This window comes from Pholcus phalangioides, unplaced genomic scaffold (assembly GCF_987345545.1).
Source record: "Pholcus phalangioides strain wild (caught in Gottingen) unplaced genomic scaffold, Ppha-v1.0 ptg000015l_1, whole genome shotgun sequence".
Lineage (NCBI taxonomy): Eukaryota > Metazoa > Arthropoda > Arachnida > Araneae > Pholcidae > Pholcus > Pholcus phalangioides.
In genome coordinates this window covers 12,422,513-12,442,724 of record NW_028301608.1, presented here as the reverse complement: position 1 = coordinate 12,442,724, position 20,212 = coordinate 12,422,513, and positions in this window count along the sequence as shown.

Below are 20,212 nucleotides of genomic sequence, written 5' to 3'. Positions count from 1 at the left end.
TCAATCAATAAAGTTCTCATTATTTAATTCCTTTCAAATGATTAAATGACGAATACGCTCAAGAGATTTTTCAGTGATTAATTATGTTATCTAAATACTAGAAAATTTGCACGTGAATTTTAGACTTCCAAAGCTCTGTATTCGAAGCTACTAATTTCGTCAGCATGATATTTCGCATCAGTATTCAGCTTTGAACTTTCTGCATCATCACATCATTCTTCGTTAATCCAATACACTTGAGAGAAGCTAAAATAAAAACAAAGAAGATTCTTAATCCACTTGATTGTGATTCCCTCGAGTGTGACCTTGCGCATTTGACTAACGATTCGATATCGAACACTTTGGATCACCAATCCGGCATTTCACGGGAAGTCATTTGCGAGTGTGATGTCATGCATTACTCGGAATGGGATCGCATTTACAAAAGATTTTTGCATAAAACGTCAGCTGAAGTTAAATCGTAATACATCTGGCGAGGAGATAAAAAAAAAAAAGGAAAATAAAAAATAAAATGAACACACACGAAGCAAGCTGGGCAGTTTATCTTTCGGCAGTAAAGAGCAAATGTCGCAGAGTAAACTCTGAGATCCATAAAACAAGCCGTTAAAAGTCCAGAACAAGCAAAGTGAGAAATAGAGAAAGTAGGAGAAAGTGTGAGGTATCGTCGAATACACACAAGCATGTATTTTCATCTCCATATCCTCTCATTTCCATTCTTTTACCCACCCCCCCCTCCTTCTCGAATATCTCTGTAATTCCCTTGCCGTATGTTGTTCCCGAGTATAATGTATTTAGTTAAGCTTTTCGTTATGCGGCGTCATTTCATGCGAAAACAAGACCATTTCTCGATCCTCATTCGAATACTTTCTAAGAAACGTTTCTTTTATTTCCGAATATTCGAGTCTCCCTTTTTTATAAGATGCACAAAGCTGTTCTTAACTATAAAAAAAGTATATAAACATTTTTTTGTGTGTGTTGTGTTAAGCTTAAAACTTGGATTTTAAAACGATATGAAGATGTCTTTTGCAAAAATAATATGAATTATGTTCGTTGTATTTTAATTGAGTGTAACATTGAATAAAACATGCATAGACTTTGAGGAAAAGATTATTCTGTGAATGGTCCTCTAAATATACACTATATTGTCAAAAGTCAGTGTTCTTTTTGAGTTTAGGCATTTTCTCGAATTTCTAGGAAAACAGTTGGCAAATCATTCTGAAATTTGTGTCACGTGAACCCTATGCTTGTACTTACAATTTCCATTGAAAATTTTCAGTCGCGAGTGTATTTAAAAGACCGACAAAAAAATTAAATAGAAAAAAAATGTTTTCGATCAATCCTATACAATAAAAAACTGCACATGATTCCTTACTTTCATCAGATATGAAGAATCAGTTGAAAAATATTCTTCAGAATATTTTATCAACTTTGTGCAATACTTGAGTACATTTTCCTAAAAATAGCACGTATATTCAATAAGATACAAATGTTTTTCTTAAAAACTCCAATTTTTATCGCATGTTTTATGAGGACTTTTCAACCAATCATTTTTATGGAATTTACAGAAAAGTGGGCATTATACAGGAGGAGACACCCTGGAATGAGGAATTTTAAATGTGGCAATTTATTATTCAATGAGATATGAGTGTTTTTAGTAAATAAGTTTTAATTACTCATGCGCGAAAATATCTTTTTTTTTGTCATAATTTGGTTGCCAGATATATAGTGCCACTTTTTCATGTGTGTGTAGAAATTACAGTTGAATATCGTGAAAATTTAGAAAGATATACGCGGTATCATGAGCTGTAATTTAAGTTACTGGTTGAGAGTACTTGGGTCATAAGGGATTGTTCCAGCAAACTGGTATTTTTCGATTATTTCGAAAATTAGCCCACAGATTTATGCGAATGAGCGATTGCATGTGCGTTACGCTGTACAAGAGAAATGCTTGAACATAACACACGTGTATGATGTGAAAATGAAGAAATCAAATAAAATAATCGAATGACATAAAATAACCAAAATACCAGTTTGTGGAAAATCCCTTATGATACAGGTACTCTCAGCCAGTAGTATAACTGGAATTTTCGCACATAAGTTGCACTATATATCTGACATCCAAATTATGGCAAAATAATGCGCAATTAAAAAATCATTTACTAAAAACACTCGTATCTCATTGAATAAAGAATAACCAAATTCTAAATTTCTATACCTGGTTTCTCACGTATAATGCCAAATTTTTTGCGAATTTCATAAAATTGGTTGAAAACTCCGCATGTTATAAGCAAAAGCATTAAAAAATTGGGAATTTTACAAAAACATTAATATATTTATGAATATACGTGCTATTCACACAAGTATTGCACAAAGTTAGTAAAATATTTTATAAAAGTTACGAACCATTTGCAGTTTTTCATCATATAGGAATGATCAAAAACCTTTTTTCTTATTTAATTTTTTGTAGGTCCCCGAAATACACTCGGTTCTACATTTTCACTTGAAATTGTGCAGACAAGAATAAGGTTTACATGACTGAAATTTTAAAACAATTTACTCAGCATTTTTTTAGAAATTCGAGAAAAAACATCTAAAATCTAAACAGGACAGACTTTTTTAAATATACAGTAGAGTGCATTATACTAATTTAGGGATAAAATGATATCGTCCCCCACATGCCAAAAGCACGGGTCTGTAAATTTTCCCTTTTTATCAGCTTATTTTGCTATATCCAAGTTTCGTCTGAAACGCGTGAACGTGTATGTTTATTCAAACACATGTTACAAAATATTTTACGAAAATAACGTCCATAGAGTAGCATGAGAAAACATTCAAACGTCATTTCCCCTGTTCTTTTTTTCCCCCAAGAGCATTGCACATTCGGGCTTCTGGCTCTAGGAGGGACGGATATATCAATAGAAATTACTTCCGACCTGGCTTTTTGAGGACATGTCGTGTGAACTGTGAAAGATAGACATGAAAACTATTCATTTAATTCTGAAAATTAACCAAACCAAATGAAGATCCATGTTCTTTACAGTAATTACTTTCGGTTCTGTCACATGCGCTAACCCTATATACTATTTAACGGCATTGACGAGACATCTCGTCTTATTCAAAGCCTTTTATTTTAACATTGGTAAGCCCAGATGTTTTGTGAAGCTGATTTTTCAACGGAACACACATTTGCTATGCCCCCTTTATTTCAAATTGTTAAAACTCCAAGCAAACAATTCATATAAACACATGTCATTTTACAAGGACTTCAGTGATTTCTGCCGTGGCAGTTCAATGGTAATTTTGTGTATGTATATCAAGAAACTATCTTGGTCTTCAAGAACAAGGATCATTCTGATTTATTTTGTCATAAAGAAAAGGGTTTCTCTCAACATTCGGGACCAGACATCAATCAAACCGGGGCGTGAGTGATTCGTTGTTTCATTTTCCGCTATTAATTCCCTATTAGTCGCGTGTAGGGCAGGAAGTTCTACTCATAAATCAACCGAGATACGGGCTTCCAAAGGTAAAGAACTAACAAAATAGCACTAAGTTTCATATCAATACTTGTGTAAAATCTGTCAATCTGCATTTTTTGTGTGATTTCCTATTTTTTAATATGCGTTTGATGCTGTTTAACGTTTTTGTGTACATGTGGTTAACGTTATCTCCAACTTATTTAGGCTTAGCTGTATTTGAAATTATTTTTCAAAAAAAAAAAAAAAAACACTTGAATCAGAGCTATAACCTTTTTTATATAATATATTACACTTACATATTATGTAAGTGTAATTTTAAATTTCTGTGCTCAGATTGCAAAATGTAATAAGTCACTTTCTCAAAATTTCACGAGGGCAAATTTGTAAACAATATTTTGCAAAAATGTGGTACTGTGGCTTTTTGACTCCTAGCAATTTTCCCCCCTTTGATTCTTCATAAACCGAAAGAGATGGACGAAATTTTCTCATCTTCCGAAATTTTGGCGAACGAGACACCAGAATGCGAACAACTCAATTTTTTGAGAAAAGTGACTTGTGACATTTTGTCATCTGACCACTGATTTATTCAGTGCATGCCTTTATTTGCTATTTTAGATAATTTCAACTCACTATCATATTTTTTTTCAAGCATAACATGCATTTGCGCCATTATTTTCGAAATTATCGGGGAGAGCTATATCTGTACAATTTTAACGTGTTTTTTCCATCTGTCTGACAGTCTTTGTTCTGTTAATTTAATTCCATTTAGATTATATTTTATGTTATAATAAACATTTAAATTCATCATCTTAATACCTTTTGTCGTGCATTACTATGACAAAACCCCTCTTTTTCGGACGCCGAAAGGACAAAGAAATTCGTCAGTAAAAGAGGGGTGACCGTAATAAGAGATTTGAAATGCATATACTTTTCTTGATCATATGAAGAAAAATCATTATTTTGTCAAAAAAGGGGATGACCGCATCAGAGATATGTCCGTTAAGAGGGGTTTTACTGTTCATACTTTCTTTCCACAGAATGTACACGTATGCATTATTGAAAAAAAAACTTGATAATGGATTTCACATCCACAATCTTCCCTGAAGAAAAATGTTGAGATAAAAAAAAATTTAATGAAAATAAAGTACATATTTTCATTTTAAAAAATGATTCTTAAAATTTCCCAGAATTTCTAAAAAATAAAAAAGTCGAACACCATTACGCGATGGTATAACCTGTTGGATGAACATGAGTATCCTCTAAACGCCTAACGCTTCCTAAAACGAAAGAGAAGAAGCAGTTTTATGATCAATAAATGAAACAGACCTTCCATATCTCTATTCCAGTGAAAAAATAAAAACTTTTCTAGCCTCATCCTCTTCTTTCTCGGATCCTTTTTAAAATTCTTGAGAAAATTGTAAAAGGTTGTTACGTCGGTGGGTTTCGTTGATTCTCTTCAAGTCCGTCCGGGATATGCAAGCATTTGCATTGAGAAGCTAGAGATAAAAGGTACAGATATAATGCACGTGTGGAGCATATCCAATAAAAAAATATAAATCTTGGTTTCGCTGACTGCCCCTCATGAATTTTAAAAATCATGCAAAGGAGGGAGAAGTAGATGGTAGAAAAAAATAGAGAAGAAGAAGAAGGTGCTTTATTGATTATCTCAAAGAAAATATTGAAAAAAGAAGCAAAATGTGGTAAAAAAAAATAAGTCTCTCTTTGCTACTGATCTAAAGCTTCACGAGCTTCTGCAACAAAGTTTGTTCATTTATTACTCAGCGATCGATAATCTCGGCTGCGGAATCCCCCCTTACATCACAAATTCACAAAGAAAAATAAATGCATATATATTTTTTTCATATTAAATATTTCCTTGAAGAAATAGATGGAAAGTGAGAATCTTGGAAAAATTCAAATTCTTTTTGTTTGAAATTTTTAATGAAGACTGCGAATGTTAATGTTTCATTTAGCGTTGGTGAGTGTGTGTGTGTGGTTTTTTTCTAACTATCATTAATGTTTATTATTTCTTTGCTGCGATAATATACAATATCACTGTAATTGCATTTCCATGTAAACAAATACGGTATGGTAATAACAATCATCATAATAATACGGTAATAATAATCATAGTAGTAAGTGGAGTGTCAGTCTTATATTAGAAAGAGAGATATCTTATCTCTTGTGTAAGGGGTTTCCAGATTCAAAACTATACACTGAGAGACACTGCTTTCCCTAGGAAATCCCAGGGTTATATCAGCGCCATATAACAAAGGCCTAGAGTCGGTACCAGTGACGTCATTCCCCTGTAGAACTGAGTGCCCCCACTTTGCTACCTTGTTCATTGCGATAGTATTTTTTCCCCCATTTTTCTGAATTCTTTCCAAAATTGTCTTTTTGATTATTGGTATTAGTATTTATATATTTATTAGCTTGCTTCGTTCAATCATTTAAACGTTTTAAACAAGAAATTTTGCATTTGCTTATGAGGAAACATTCACTAAGAATACTTTTCTCGGATCACTTTCATTCGAACCACATACATCAACTTTTATTAGGTCGATTGGAAGCCAACTCGAGACAGATTATTTCATCTGTCTCTTCTGAACTTTCTAATAATTTCCAATTACCTTTTTGTTTTCATTTGAATTAGGTGTAGCTTCTAAAATCCTTGGACTTCGTTATTACTAGAACCCGGATTATATGGATCAAATACAAATACAACGTCACAACTGGCAAAATTCCCAACGAAGTGGCTGAGAAAAAGATGCCCATATTTTAGCTTATTTTAACATTAATGCATGTAAATGCGTAAACTCAAAGGATTTCCAAGATGAGGGCATATTTTAGAATTTTAACGAAATCCCAATCACACACACACACACACACGTTTATTTTTTATACAATGTTTCAAAATAATAATATTTTTATAGAATATTTTTGTTTTCCGCCGGTGAGATTTAGTGATTCGCTTCACTGTCATAGCATAGCGCGATCAAAATTAAAATATTATTATTATGAGGTTTAATTATTTATATAAGTACAAGAAATTCGGTAGTTTTTAACATTTTAATCAACGTTGTAAGCTGTGTGAAAGATTGCCCCGACTCAACCCTTTGTATACGATAGGCCATAACTGAAAGCCAGGTGATTTACATGTTATCTACATTTGTGATTGAAATGTAAAGTTTTACATATGAGGTAAACATTGACCACTTTTGACGTTATTTCTAGAAATGCTAATAACATAAATCTTTTTGTTACTGGTATTTCGTTACTCTGAGCTGCAAATAATTAGAAATCAGACATGCCTGAATAAGGAAATATGTAGAAGTTATTTGCATAGATATATACACATGCTGGGATATATTTTTTGTAAATGTTTGTAAAAAAAATTGCACTACGAAATAGAAAAAATATGCATTTCGAAATTACTTTTTTTTTGCATGGTGATTTTTTCTAACTCATATTTTTTTCAGTTTTAGTACATATTTTAAAATTTTTAGCTTTTTCAGATTTTTTTTGTGCGTTTTGAGATTTAATTTTGGCATTTATAAGTGCTTAATTGAATATTTATCGAGCATATTTCTCCACTTTTTTTAGTGCATATAATCAGACCGGCAAACCAGTAACACTGCAAAAACAGCATGAACGAAACAGTAAAATAAGCAACTAATATTTAAAATAGCCCTTTTCAATACAGGTTTTGTACATTTTGTAAGCTAATATCGTCTGTGGAAACAAAAGTAGCAGGGCCGTGACATCACGCAGCAGCTTTAAGACCAGGCCGACTGAGACAATGCAGCAAGCGCAACATCAAAGCGATGAAACAACCCTTACTATACTAAACAACCCTTACTTTGCCCTGAGGCTATATAGTAAGGGTTATTTTATCCCTTTGACGTCGAGCTTGCCGTCTTATCAGAGTAGGCGGGTTTTCCGGACGTCACGGCTCTGATACTTTTTAGCACTTGTATTATGTGGCTTTTTTTCCGTTTTAGTTGCTTATTTCACTGTTTTCAGTGTTACTCACTTAAAACAGTGAACTAAGAACTAAGAATTCTTAATGTTTGTCAATTGTATGCTCATATGGGAATTTAGTAATTTATTTTAGTCATTTTCACGTTAATAAGTGATAATCAAATATAGGTTTTTGTGTGATTGTCAGAGCAGTCTTGACACAATGACCAACCAGGGCCCACTAAAGATGCTCCTGAAGAAAGATATCAAATCATAAATTACGACAGGTACATCAGTTTTGACCAGGCGCGGATCTAGCCTAGTATGTCTGGGAAAGAGAAATAGTGGAAGTAAAAGACGTATAGTGAGTGAAGGTACCGTATTCAACAGGATAGAACGATTATTTTTCATTGTCTTTCTAGCTCTTTGGGGGGGGGGGTGGATATTTTCCATATCAACAGAATAAAATTTAACTAACTTTTGTATTTCAACTGAAATTCAAATGAAATTGATTCTAGAAAAGAATTCTTAGTCGAAAGTGCACCTAATGTGAAAAAAATATGAAATTTCTTGATTTCAATTTTTAATGGGGTTAGTGCACACGCAAATTTTCCAAAAAACACATTTTCGAATCTTTCAATTTTCAAATACTATGAAATTTTCCATTCCTATCTAATGTACGGTCTTCTTGCTTGTGGCAGCGATTATCTTACTAATTCTTCAACCGATCATTTCTATTCAAAATATAATTTTACGATTATTATTATCATTATTATCAATTATTATTATTACTAATGATTATCACTCGCCTACTTTTGCCCTTTATAACCGCCTACAAATATTACCTCTTCGACATTTTTATTTTTACAAATCACTATTCACAAAAATCAGTTTTCCTTCAACCTTAATACCACTCGTTCATCCTCAAGAATAAAATAGTACTTTCACTCTACCACTAATTCACAAAACAATAGCTATAAATCACTTACATTATTCCAAAGTTCTCTATAATTCATTTCTTTTAGCTTTTGATGTAAATGTCTCTGTCTACCAACAAAAAATTAATTAAATCCTATCTCTTATCTGAGACTAACATGGAAAAAACACTTTTGAACTTTTTTCTTGTTGTTAAATTACGTTGTATATACATATATATATTTATTTTGTATTTTTTTCCAATGAATTTATTTTTGTGTACTTATGGTTTTTTTTTCTCTCCACCTAGAGCTTACACGTCCTCAGCACTTTTTATACCTTCCAATTTTCCCTCCTATGTTAGCCACTCAAAGCACCACCACCATGATTGTCACAGTTTAATGATATATTTTGCTATTTCCCAATTTTTTTTCCTTCCCTATGATTATTTTATTGCTTGTGTACCATTTATATTTTATTTTAATCGATTTGTGTCTGTATTAAATATCCAGTATGACCCTTTCCTGGCTCCTTGGGTATAATTCCTTCATTTGTATATGCACTTTTTATGCTTGAACAAATAAATGAAAATGAAAAAATGGTTGAAAAATACAAACTAATAAATATGCAGATACTAATGACAATATCCGAGGATATGATGTCACACTCCACTATGAATGTTTCACTCCGTACGAATGTTTTCAATAGCTGGCTGATGCGAAGATGAATTCGCCAATGTCCTAAAAGTTCCACTTTAAAATGACCATAAAAGGAAAACTACTGGACAAAATGTTATCAATCTTGGTATTAGTTTACAGGAGGTCATGGCATTTAATATTCCGCAAAAAAAAGTTCAAAAACTCACCATCAGCGGGGAATAGCGCTATACGCAATATCGTTAACTTCTGTGACTTTCTTCTTAATTAAACTCTGTGACTTCTGGCTATGGGGTTATCTCAAAGCCACTGTTTATGATGATATCGTAAACAATTTGGCAGAATTGAAAAATGCGATACACTGACATGTTCATAACATTCCTCATGATATGCTAAGTTCAGAACGCAGTAGTGCGATTTAACTTGCTTTCAGAAAATGGACGTGACATTGAACATGCTTTTTAACACGTTTTAGAAACGATTAAAAACATTTCCAACCGATGCCTTCATGTCTTATTTCGCTTAACAATATTGCATACAATGACATTCCCTACTGGTGGTGAGTTTTGGGCTTTTTTTTTGAGGGGTGGGGGGGGGAATTGAATCCCATGCCCTCCTGAAAACTTTTACCAAGTTTGATAACATTTTGTCCAGTAATTTCCTTTTATGGCCATTTCAAAGTGAACTTTAATTAAAAAACCCTTTACTTCCGCTTATAAAGAATATCTAAATAGTTTGTAGTACTCAGAGTTGTCTCTCATGTCGAAAGGAGTCGTATAGTTAACAAGAAAATAAATAAATAATATAAATTTTTTTACGGGGGGAGACCCTTGTTATCTAACTTACAATTAAAAAGTTGTTGCACCGAATACTTAGAAAAACGCCTGTAAAGAGATAGAAGAGCTCTGTGCCAAAGTCACTCCTTTGGTTTGACGCTGATCTTCGTGACTGCTCAGAAGTATAAGGAGGTAATCTTTCAGCTCACTGTAAGACTTTTCAAGGGCACACTAAGATTTCAGTACTTTCCTATGGATTACAGCACTCGTTCATATAGTGCTGAAGTAATGAACGGCGTTGGACTGTAAAGCCATGTCTCCAGATATGAACTCGATTAAATCTGTCTCGGACGAACATCAGAGGACAATTGTAAATCACCTTCGAAATGCTTCCAAAATCCAAGAACTGTTTGGTGAAGGAGAGCTTACGGCTATCACACGAGCTCATCCATTCTGGGGGGCTCATCACTTCCCTTCATCATTGTACACGAGCTTGTTGAATCTCTACGATCTGTGCGTCTGTCCGTTGTGGCCATACATTCTATCAGCCTCATTTCAGATGCAATCTCAGTTTTGGCATTCCTGCTTCTTGCCATTGTGCGACAGTGTAGGCATCGTGCTGGACTCTCATCGTGAGGATCCAAGTTCGAACCAGGTGGTCGGCTGAAATTTGTTTTCTGTGAATTTCCAACTTCAAAACTTGAATGCGAGAAGAGCATCCACTTAAAAAACTGTTTCCGCAGAGAGCAGCCAAATGTAATATACGAAACTGATGTAACACGAAATAACAAAATTTCATATATTAAAATTCAAGCATTTACATTCTTTATTTCAATAAATGGAAGAAACGTGGCAGCACCAGAAAAAATACGAAGCAAGAACTGTTCTGACAACATAAATACATACGTTAGGGCCACACAAACACTGAGAACAGACATTCCGTCGTGTACCAATCCCTTAAAAATCCCGTAGATGAATGTGTACGAGGTGCGTATACGGTTAACTAGTACTGGCATTCCTGCTCCCATGAGAATTGCTCACGATCATGGGAAGGTAATTCATTTACATGGTGGTTACAAATAAACTGACACTACCCAGACACATGTAGTGCCCATTCTGATGGAGGTATTTTGATGGAACTTGGTGTATAGGACGTATGGAACATTGAAAAGAAAGATTGAATAAAAATACTGAAATTTTTCACCACCAGATAAAAAGTGGTGCTTTTGTATCTCAGTAATATTTTCCCCATGGTCAAAATAACGTATATACAAAGTTTCAATGGAATGCATCCACCACAACGGACACTACATTGCTCACAGTAGTGTCAGTTTGATTAAGCTGAGAAGTGTTAGTTGAATTACGTTGACACTACTTCGACAAAGTATTTCATTGAAACTTGGTATATATTTATTATTTTGATTATTTATTATATTTATTATTCATTATTTTGGCCATGACAAAAATATAACTGTCATATAAAATCACCACTTTTTTACCTGGTGGTAAAAAATTTAACTATTTTTATTGAATCTTTTTTTCCCTCCATGGTCCATATATATCCTATATACCAAGTTTCATCAAAATACCTCCATCAGAGTGGGTGCTGCATACGTCTGAGTAATGCCAGTTAATTACCACGTGTGTTTACGGTACAAAATACCGTATATTCCGTGCTATGTCATCCATTTCAAATTTCATTAAATTATGTGTTTTTCTATCTTTCAATTCAATAATTCCAAAATCAGCATCATATTCAGTCTATGTGTATTTATATTCAGTCCATCATCAGTATTTCAAAATATCGGGTTTATATCAAAGCTTGTGAGAATCATTTCGTCGTATAACAATCAACGATATATGAATCGAAAGAAAATCGGATCATCCCGATACTATGAAAAGCTCATCTCGTGCACCATACAATAATAATAATGACGTTGTTTTCGAAAATAACAAGGTGTGATAATACCTACTGCAGTATTATGTATAAAATGAGTATGTACATGGGATTTCGGCAGGGATTGCCTCACGCATTCGCGAGCATTTCAACACGTGCAAGGCACAAACAAGTAAACGGGAGAATTTCGTTCCAAGAGGAATCGCATTTCATTTCGGGAAAGACGGAAGCTCTTTTTATGCAAAATACGAGAATTCAGGTGTGTTTATATGCCGCTATATACACGGAGGAGCATCTTCGAGTTTTCAATTTTCTAAGGCTTGTAGCCCCCCCCCCCCCCCCACATCGTTGTATAGGCAGACAGAAGAAGAGATTTCGAAGAATTGGAAGAAAAGAAAATCTGGTTTTTATAATAAATTTGTTTGTTCGAAAGAAACCGAGTTTTCTTCTTTTTATTTTCCTTTCGCTAACGTAAAATGTAGTAAAGTAATAGTTTGTATACGTTGGTACTACCAGATTCAGCCAAGATTTCTTTCTAGCTGGGTTCTGAATTTGAGCTTGACTCTCTGGAAATTTTTGTCTATATTTATGTATGTATTTGGTCTAAGAAGTAATTCGAATTCAGCTTGTGCTCTCTTCTTGCTCAAGACGAAATGCTGACTCTGTAAGGTCGAAAACAAATTCTGTGAGCATTGAACTGAATGCAGAATAGATGGTGAATTTGCTTTTTATTTTCCACTGTTTTTTGTTTATTGAGTGTTTAGTTCTTTTATCCTGTTCGTTCGTGAAGTGCATATACTCACCTGTAAGCAGAATAAAAAAAAAAAAACAATTCAGATCTTATACCATCATACTAACAACACACACACTGCTTGGCGAAATAACTGCCATGGTATAAATTTTCAAAGAGAAGAAAGGACACTTTTTTTTCTGTCTTTTCTTCCATATAAAGTGGTGTCGAGAGAAATATTTCACTGAATTTTTTTGTTTAGAGTACTCATTGCAATTTTGGTACCGGTACCCTAAAAACAGCCTTATAGTGCCAAAGACGACACTGACAAGAACTGTAAATAAAAAGAATTAGCGACCAGATCCTATTTGCTTCAATGCAGCGTACCGTGAATTCCTGAGTGTAATCCGGAGATGCGAATTTCGTTACCTTGATGAAAATATCATCCTATAGACCACAATGGAATACAATCCGCGTGTGAAAATTTCCTTCATCAATAATGAAACCCTTAGGAATGAAAACGGTCACTTTAACGTTTTTGAAGAAAAGAAATGTGGCGATTTTTCTTTTTTAAAGCAATACAAATACCAAGGCTACAATAGACAAAATGGTGGCAGTAATAAGGTGGCAGAAAAAAACTGCCAATAAAAAATATGGATGTCGAATTTATATCTAATCCATATCAAAAATGCAATAACCCAATAACAGCAATAAAAAACGAATAATTATGATAAAATATAAATATACTGCCCATAAAACATTATGGTTGTCTTATTTAAGTATGAATACCGTCTTGATTTATCCCAATATGTTTATCGTATTTCTATCTAAACTTCTCAATTGTGTTAGAATTCACGACCCTCGGTGATAAGCTATTCCATTTACTCAAATCCCTATTAGAGAAAAACTCCCTGTGACACCACAATCTGGAATTGCTCCTTGCCAATAGTGGTGTCCCCTTGTCGAAGTAGCTAATTGACGATGTATTAGCGGGGAACAATTCAACTCTCCAATAATTAATAATTTGAATTCAATAATTCGATTCAATACAATACTTGCGTTGCTATTCTTATGTCTATTAATTCAACAGCCATTTAGCACCATATTTAATATTGAAAAGTTATAAGAGATCAATATTAACAAAGCCTCTGAGACAAATCAGATATTTTGAAATTTGAAATTTATTACACACACACACATATTATGTCTCCCTAACTCGCTGGACCTCAAAGTTTCTTTATCTTTTGCTGTTTGATGAGTAATACATTCAACGCTTTAATTTGTGCGGCCAGCTTTTTCGTGTCTGCTCGGATCCTCTTCGCCTCTTTCAGAATTTTCTTCTGTGCCTTCGCCTGCTTCTGACCTGCGTTGAGGTTCTTCGGGATTTTTCCCGAAACAATCTTGTACCGTTGCGGTGATGGTTTGGGAAGTCGCCAGGCTTTGGCTTCCGCCGCAAGAGATTTTTTCAACAGCGACCCGTTCTTCGCCATATTTATACCTCTCTCAGTCTGCAGATATTGGCGGATCTTCCGAGCGGTTGAACCAGATTTTTCATTCAGATGAATAATCGCGTTCCGGATCTCCGCGACCATTGCCGATGAGGTTATTGCTGCTGGCTCGACGTAGAAATAGCGTAAGAGTGATTCCAGCATACTTCTGGAGTTACAAAAAGTTTCAAAATGGAAGCGGTTTGATTGATATTCTCTGGGAATTCTAATTTCGAAAAATTGCTTTTAATTTCTCAATCGTGTTGAAATGTGTAAATTTGAAATCATATCTTATGTTAAGTACTATATATACACGTTGCTTAGCGACAGTATTGTCGCAAATATTTTTTTTTTACAAAGAAAGTCCTCTACAACGTATAGTTACCGGTATTTTAAAACAAAATAATTAAATTTTTTACTTATTCTTTAAAAAAAAATTCCGAATATGTTATGTCAGTGCAATAAATTCGACAGCGAATTAAAAAATAAACGTTGTGTGTAATGTCGCTAGTGACGGACTCGCGATGCGAGGATCCGGGTTCGAACCCCAGAGTGGTGGTCGACTGAAGTTGGTTTTCTGTGGTTCCCAACTTCAAGGCGCAAATGCGAGCCGATCTCCCCGTTAAAAAGTCTCGCCACAGAGAGCAACAGTCCTACAACGATAAATCATTCAATCATAACACTTCACTCATAGTTAGAGAAACTGGTGGCAGATGGCAGCACTACACATAACAAGCATTACAGAGAAACAAAAAAACTTCACGTCAGGTTTTACTATACGTACACGTTCCCGCATGAACCGATTCGTTGGGGGTTCCGCGGGGGGAGTGTGGGCGGGGTGCATGTGTGGTGTAGCAGTAGTAGGTAGAGCCTCAAAAAAATGGCTCGGGGATCCATGATGTTCTTAAGTCAGCCACCTCGTTGGGCAATTTGCCTGTTGTGGCGTTGTATTTGTACTTAATAATGAAACCCTTAGGAATGAAAACGGTCACTTTTACGTTTTTGAAGAAAAGAAATGTGGCGATTTTTCTTTTTTATATCAATACAAATACCAAGGCTACAATAGACAAAATGGTGGCAGTAATAAGGTGGCAGAAAAAAACTGCCAATAAAAAATATGCATGTTGAATTTATATCTAATCCATATCAAAAATGCAACAACCCAATAACAGCAATAAAAAACGAATAATTATGATAAAATATAAATATACTGCCCATAAAATATTATGGTTGTGTTATTTAAGTATGAATACCGTCTTGATTCATCCCAATATGTTTATCGTATTTCTATCTAAACTTCTCAATTGTGTTAGAATTCACGACCCTCGGTGATAAGCTATTCCATTTACTCAAATCCCTATTAGAGAAAAACTCCCTGTGACACCACAATCTGGAATTGCTCCTTGCCAATAGTGGTGTCCCCTTGTCGAAGTAGCTAATTGACGATGTATTAGCGGGGAACAATTCAACTCTCCAATAATTAATAATTTGAATTCAATAATTCGATTCAATACAATACTTGCGTTGCTATTCTTATGTCTATTAATTCAACAGCCATTTAGCACCATATTTAATATTGAAAAGTTATGAGAGATCAATATTAACAAAGCCTCTGGGACAAATCAGATATTTTGAAATTTGAAATTTATTACACACACACACATATTACAACATATAATACAGACGCAATATACAAATAACATATATATTACCATTTATGTATTAGCCCAAGGGATTACATAATCCGTCCAGGGCATATTGATAGTGTAGTATATATTGGGGTTGACAACAGACCAATGGTGTATATAATTAAGATATAATATTCAGTCCTCACATTACATTCGTAAAGAAAGGAAAAAAGATGCATGTATAAGGGATTATTATTCAATTGTGTTGATTTTGTTTATGAGTAGTTTTTTGAATTTGTGTAGTGAGTTTTCCGTTTTTAATTCGTTATTCAATCTATTATATTCTTTAGGTGCTATGTATATGAATTGTTTTTGTATTATGGTTTTGTTTGGTTTAATTATGGCGTATTGAATTCCGTGTTGTCTTGTTTGTTTCTGCCGGTGTTTAATTTTGAACCAATTGGGATTTTTCTGAATAAAGAATAATATTTTGTAAAGATAGGGTTTATTGATGTTAAATCTATAATCATTGTGACAGTCCTGGATTACATTTATTTTTTCAGATATATTATTCACAACTTTTGTTAGAGTGTTTCTTATTATATTTATATTTGAGTCATAATCACCTCCCCATACCGATATACCATATTGTATGACTGGTAAAATCCATGCGAAGTAAATAGTACGGAGAAATTTAGGGGATATAATATTTTTCAAGCAGTAAATCCTGGTATTGATGTATTTTAGTTTATTGCTTACTGTCACCGCTTGAGTCTTCCGTTTATGGTTTTTATTAAACACGATTCCTAGATAGTTTATTTCATCGGATTCCTTAATTTCATTATTAAAATGAAATGAAAATTTCATTAGGTTACAACGATCATATTATGTTTTAGTGGTTAATATATATTTACAGTTGTGTGCCGTGTGCGTGATAATATGCAATTGGTGAATTATTCTATCTATTATTCCATTAATAGACTGTATTGCTTGAAATAAATTCTGAGATACTCCATGACCTCACGAAATTAATGTCGTGATGATTATTTGATGTAACTCCTCTAAATGGGCTAACAAAATACGTCATATATGCTCAACACATGGCCCGCGGAGCCATCTCATGTGACCTGCTACCTCAATTCTACATTTGTGAAAATAAACTAAGAGGCACACGCACACACATTACCGGGGCCGTATTCACCGACATCATTTAAACTGCAGTCACAATTTTTGGATAAGAGATCAATATAGATTGGTTAAAAACCTGAATTTAACCAATCCACGTCGGCCTCTTATCAAAAAATTGTGACTATAGTTTAAACCATATCGGTGAATGCCGCCCTTGAGTGACCCACACAGTGCAGTTTCACATCACCTCTCTCTTTCTCTCTCTCTCTCAGTGGCCGCTGCTCATGACAGATCACTTAAGTAACCCGCAGCAGTTCCAGAACACTTAAATGGTTGCCCCCTCCACCAAGACACGCACATATCACATTTACAGATCACTTAAGTGACCTGGAACGCCGTACCAGATAACTTAAGTGGCCTGCGGCACATTTTCACTTCAATTAAGTAAGCTGCAGAAAATTTACAGATCACTCAAGTGACCTAGGGCGCATCCGTAAATTACTTAAATGATCCGCAGCACATTCTGAGATCACTTAAGTGACTCGTAGCACATTCTGAGACCACTTAAGTGACCCGTAGCACATTTACGGATCACTCAACTAACCTGTTGCTCTGTTACAGATCACCTAATTGTCACGCGGAACATTCTCACTTCAGTTAAGTGATCTGCGGCACATCCCCAGATCACTTAAATGACCCGATGCACATTTCCAGATCACTTAAGCAGCCCGCGACACGTTTTCAAACCAGTGAAATGGCCCGCACTCTCCAAAAGTTTGAGCACTCTTGAAACACAGTATCAAAAGTAAACACCATTGCCATTTTTTGCATCAGGAACCTCTCTAGCATTCATTTCAATACTTTTTGATATATTGTTTATGGTAAGAGCGATATATCCGGAATTCTTAGAGTATCGTTCAACATCCTGTGAGAGATGGAATCTTACACAAATCTCATCTCACATCCTCCGGTTTTTTTTTCTCTTATCTTATTGGCAATGATTGCAAAAGGTAAGAAACGACCAAACGTTACGAAGCCCCACGTCGTTCACGATTGAATGTTTATGTGGTTGTGTTTTTCTCTGTAGATGTGCTTTTCCTCCCATCGATTTACCATTAAGGGCGGGGATTATTAAGATCACGTTTCTGTATCTCTCTTAGGTGACTAGACTCGGTTTCTTTTTTTTTATAGATTTATATATATTTCCTCTCGTGCACATTCCAGCCGAAAAATCTATAGATAGCTAGCTTATCTTTTTTGAACGTTATCTCGATTTTTATTCTCCGGGGGGAATGGAGCGGATCATATCAATAACGCGTCGGTTTTAAACCGCGGCTAATGATAACAATTACAATTATTTCGTACTCGGATTTTCGGAACTGTGATCAGTGATGAAACGATAGTGTCGATAAAAATTATTTATAAGCATTTACATTTAACTCGTAAGCTACATATTTGTGTTTCCCCTCTCGATCACGTGATTGTGTTTTTTTATCCATATAATTAGTTTTCGTATAAATAAAAATAATCGACGCATACGATTTTCCGTAATATTATCATGAGAGTTTTATTGTTAGAATTATTCGATTCGATAGCTCAGGTGGTTGTGTTCGGTCCATCACTGTCAGAATTAGAGTAAAACTGAAGTTGTGTGTTATATTCAATTCATTTTCATGAAATCTACTGATTTTCTTCCGCTTGCTGCTTAAATTGTTGGTTTTACTTTTATTTTACATTTTTACCGTTAAAACTATAACACTGCTCGACCAATATATATACAGGGTGATTATACTTGAAGTTCGTTTTTGAAAAGGCTGTAGAAAAAGAACCATTGGTCAGAATGATCTGATATTTCACCTGGATATACAGGAAGCAATGGAATTTTGTCTGCCAGAAAAAAAATTCAATAATTTATCGATAGATGGCGCTGTCCTCGCCATAAGATGCAAATTAAAAGGCGTGACCGTAAGAAAACTTGTAGAAAAGCAAACAGTGATAAAACCATAAGAAAAAGGATGTGGTAAATTAGCTGCTACTCAAGAAATGTTCAATATGCTGTCTACCGTTTTATCCTAAGGCCGGGATTATACTATGAAAAAGTTTTATAAAAGTTATTTCATAAAATTGAAAAATGCAGCCAATAAGACTATCGGTTTCATTTGCGCGAATGTAACCGGTACGATTATTTTTTGCATTTTTCAAGTTCTATGAAACAACTTTTATCAAACTTTTACAGTGTAATCCTGGCCTATGAGCCGAAAGCTCACAACAGCATGTTCTACAACAGATCGAAGTGTATCAGGGGTGATGTTGTGAATGTGTTGTGTAATGCGACTTTTCAACTCAGCTAAGTTTTCAATCGGACCGCTGTACACAACATTTTTTAGATGACCCCACAGCCAGAAGTCACAAGGGTTCGGGTCAGGTGACCGTGGTGGACAAACTGTTGGAAAATGTCGACTGATAACTTTGTCATTGCCAAAATGGAGATTCAACACTTGCTTCACTGTTGTTGCAATATGCGGAGGAGCGCCATCGTGCATGAAAAGTGTGCTACCCACACATCCGCGCTGTTACAGTGCTGGAAGAGATTCATACCCCATTGACGATACAGGTTACAGGACCCGAAGGACCTATCTCCTCGAAAAAGAAAGAGCCAACAGTAGTATGGGCAGCGCTTTGGCGTAATTTTTCGGCACACTCCATCTCCGGGGACCTTCCGTCTGACCTCCAGGTCTTATCACTCCCCCCCCCCTATTCTTCGTGGGGGAATTTTCGTAGTGATGATAATGTTGCTTTTCTTTTACTTCTGTTGATGGTGCTTTCCATTAGTGTACAAATTATGCAGCTTCACTCTGGGGCTCAGATTAGAACCTTTTATAAACAAATATTTACAAGTTATTTATGAAATGATCCAAAAAACGCTCAATTCCCACCGTCTCAGTGCGATGACGTTATTTTTCCCTCTTTCCCATTTTTTTGTAGGAGATTAACTACCAAAAAATAGAGACAAATACACACAAAAACACACGTACACAAGTTTTCAATGTCAACGTTTTTATTGTTTCAGATAACAATATACATATTAGTAGCCGTAGGGTAGAGTCGAGAAATCAGGCAGAAGAACCCTCTTATCGTATACAAGGCCGTACTTTTTCTCCTCCGCTCTGGTTATGACCCGTCTTCTTTACACCTCTCTTGTTATTTTGTACTCGTCTCGAATGATGACCTTCGTGGTAAAATCCATAGATTGGACCAGCGCTTTCATTGAGGCATAGGAAAATGAGGCATTTGGAAAATTTGTGAAACACAATAAAATGCTTTATTTTATGCTGCTTCTCTGTCCTTATTGGTTGTCCTCACTTTTAGCCTATCTACCGCCGGTGATTTTCATGCTACAGTTGCCGTTCGAACGCTATTTAGGGTTTTTCACAATGGAGATCACATTCCAATACAAAAAACTTGGTGTTGCCATTTGATATTTTCAAAATTTTCTCACTGTAACCGTAACTGTTAGAGTGACACTGTTGTTTTCCATATCATTCTTGAGCGCATACAT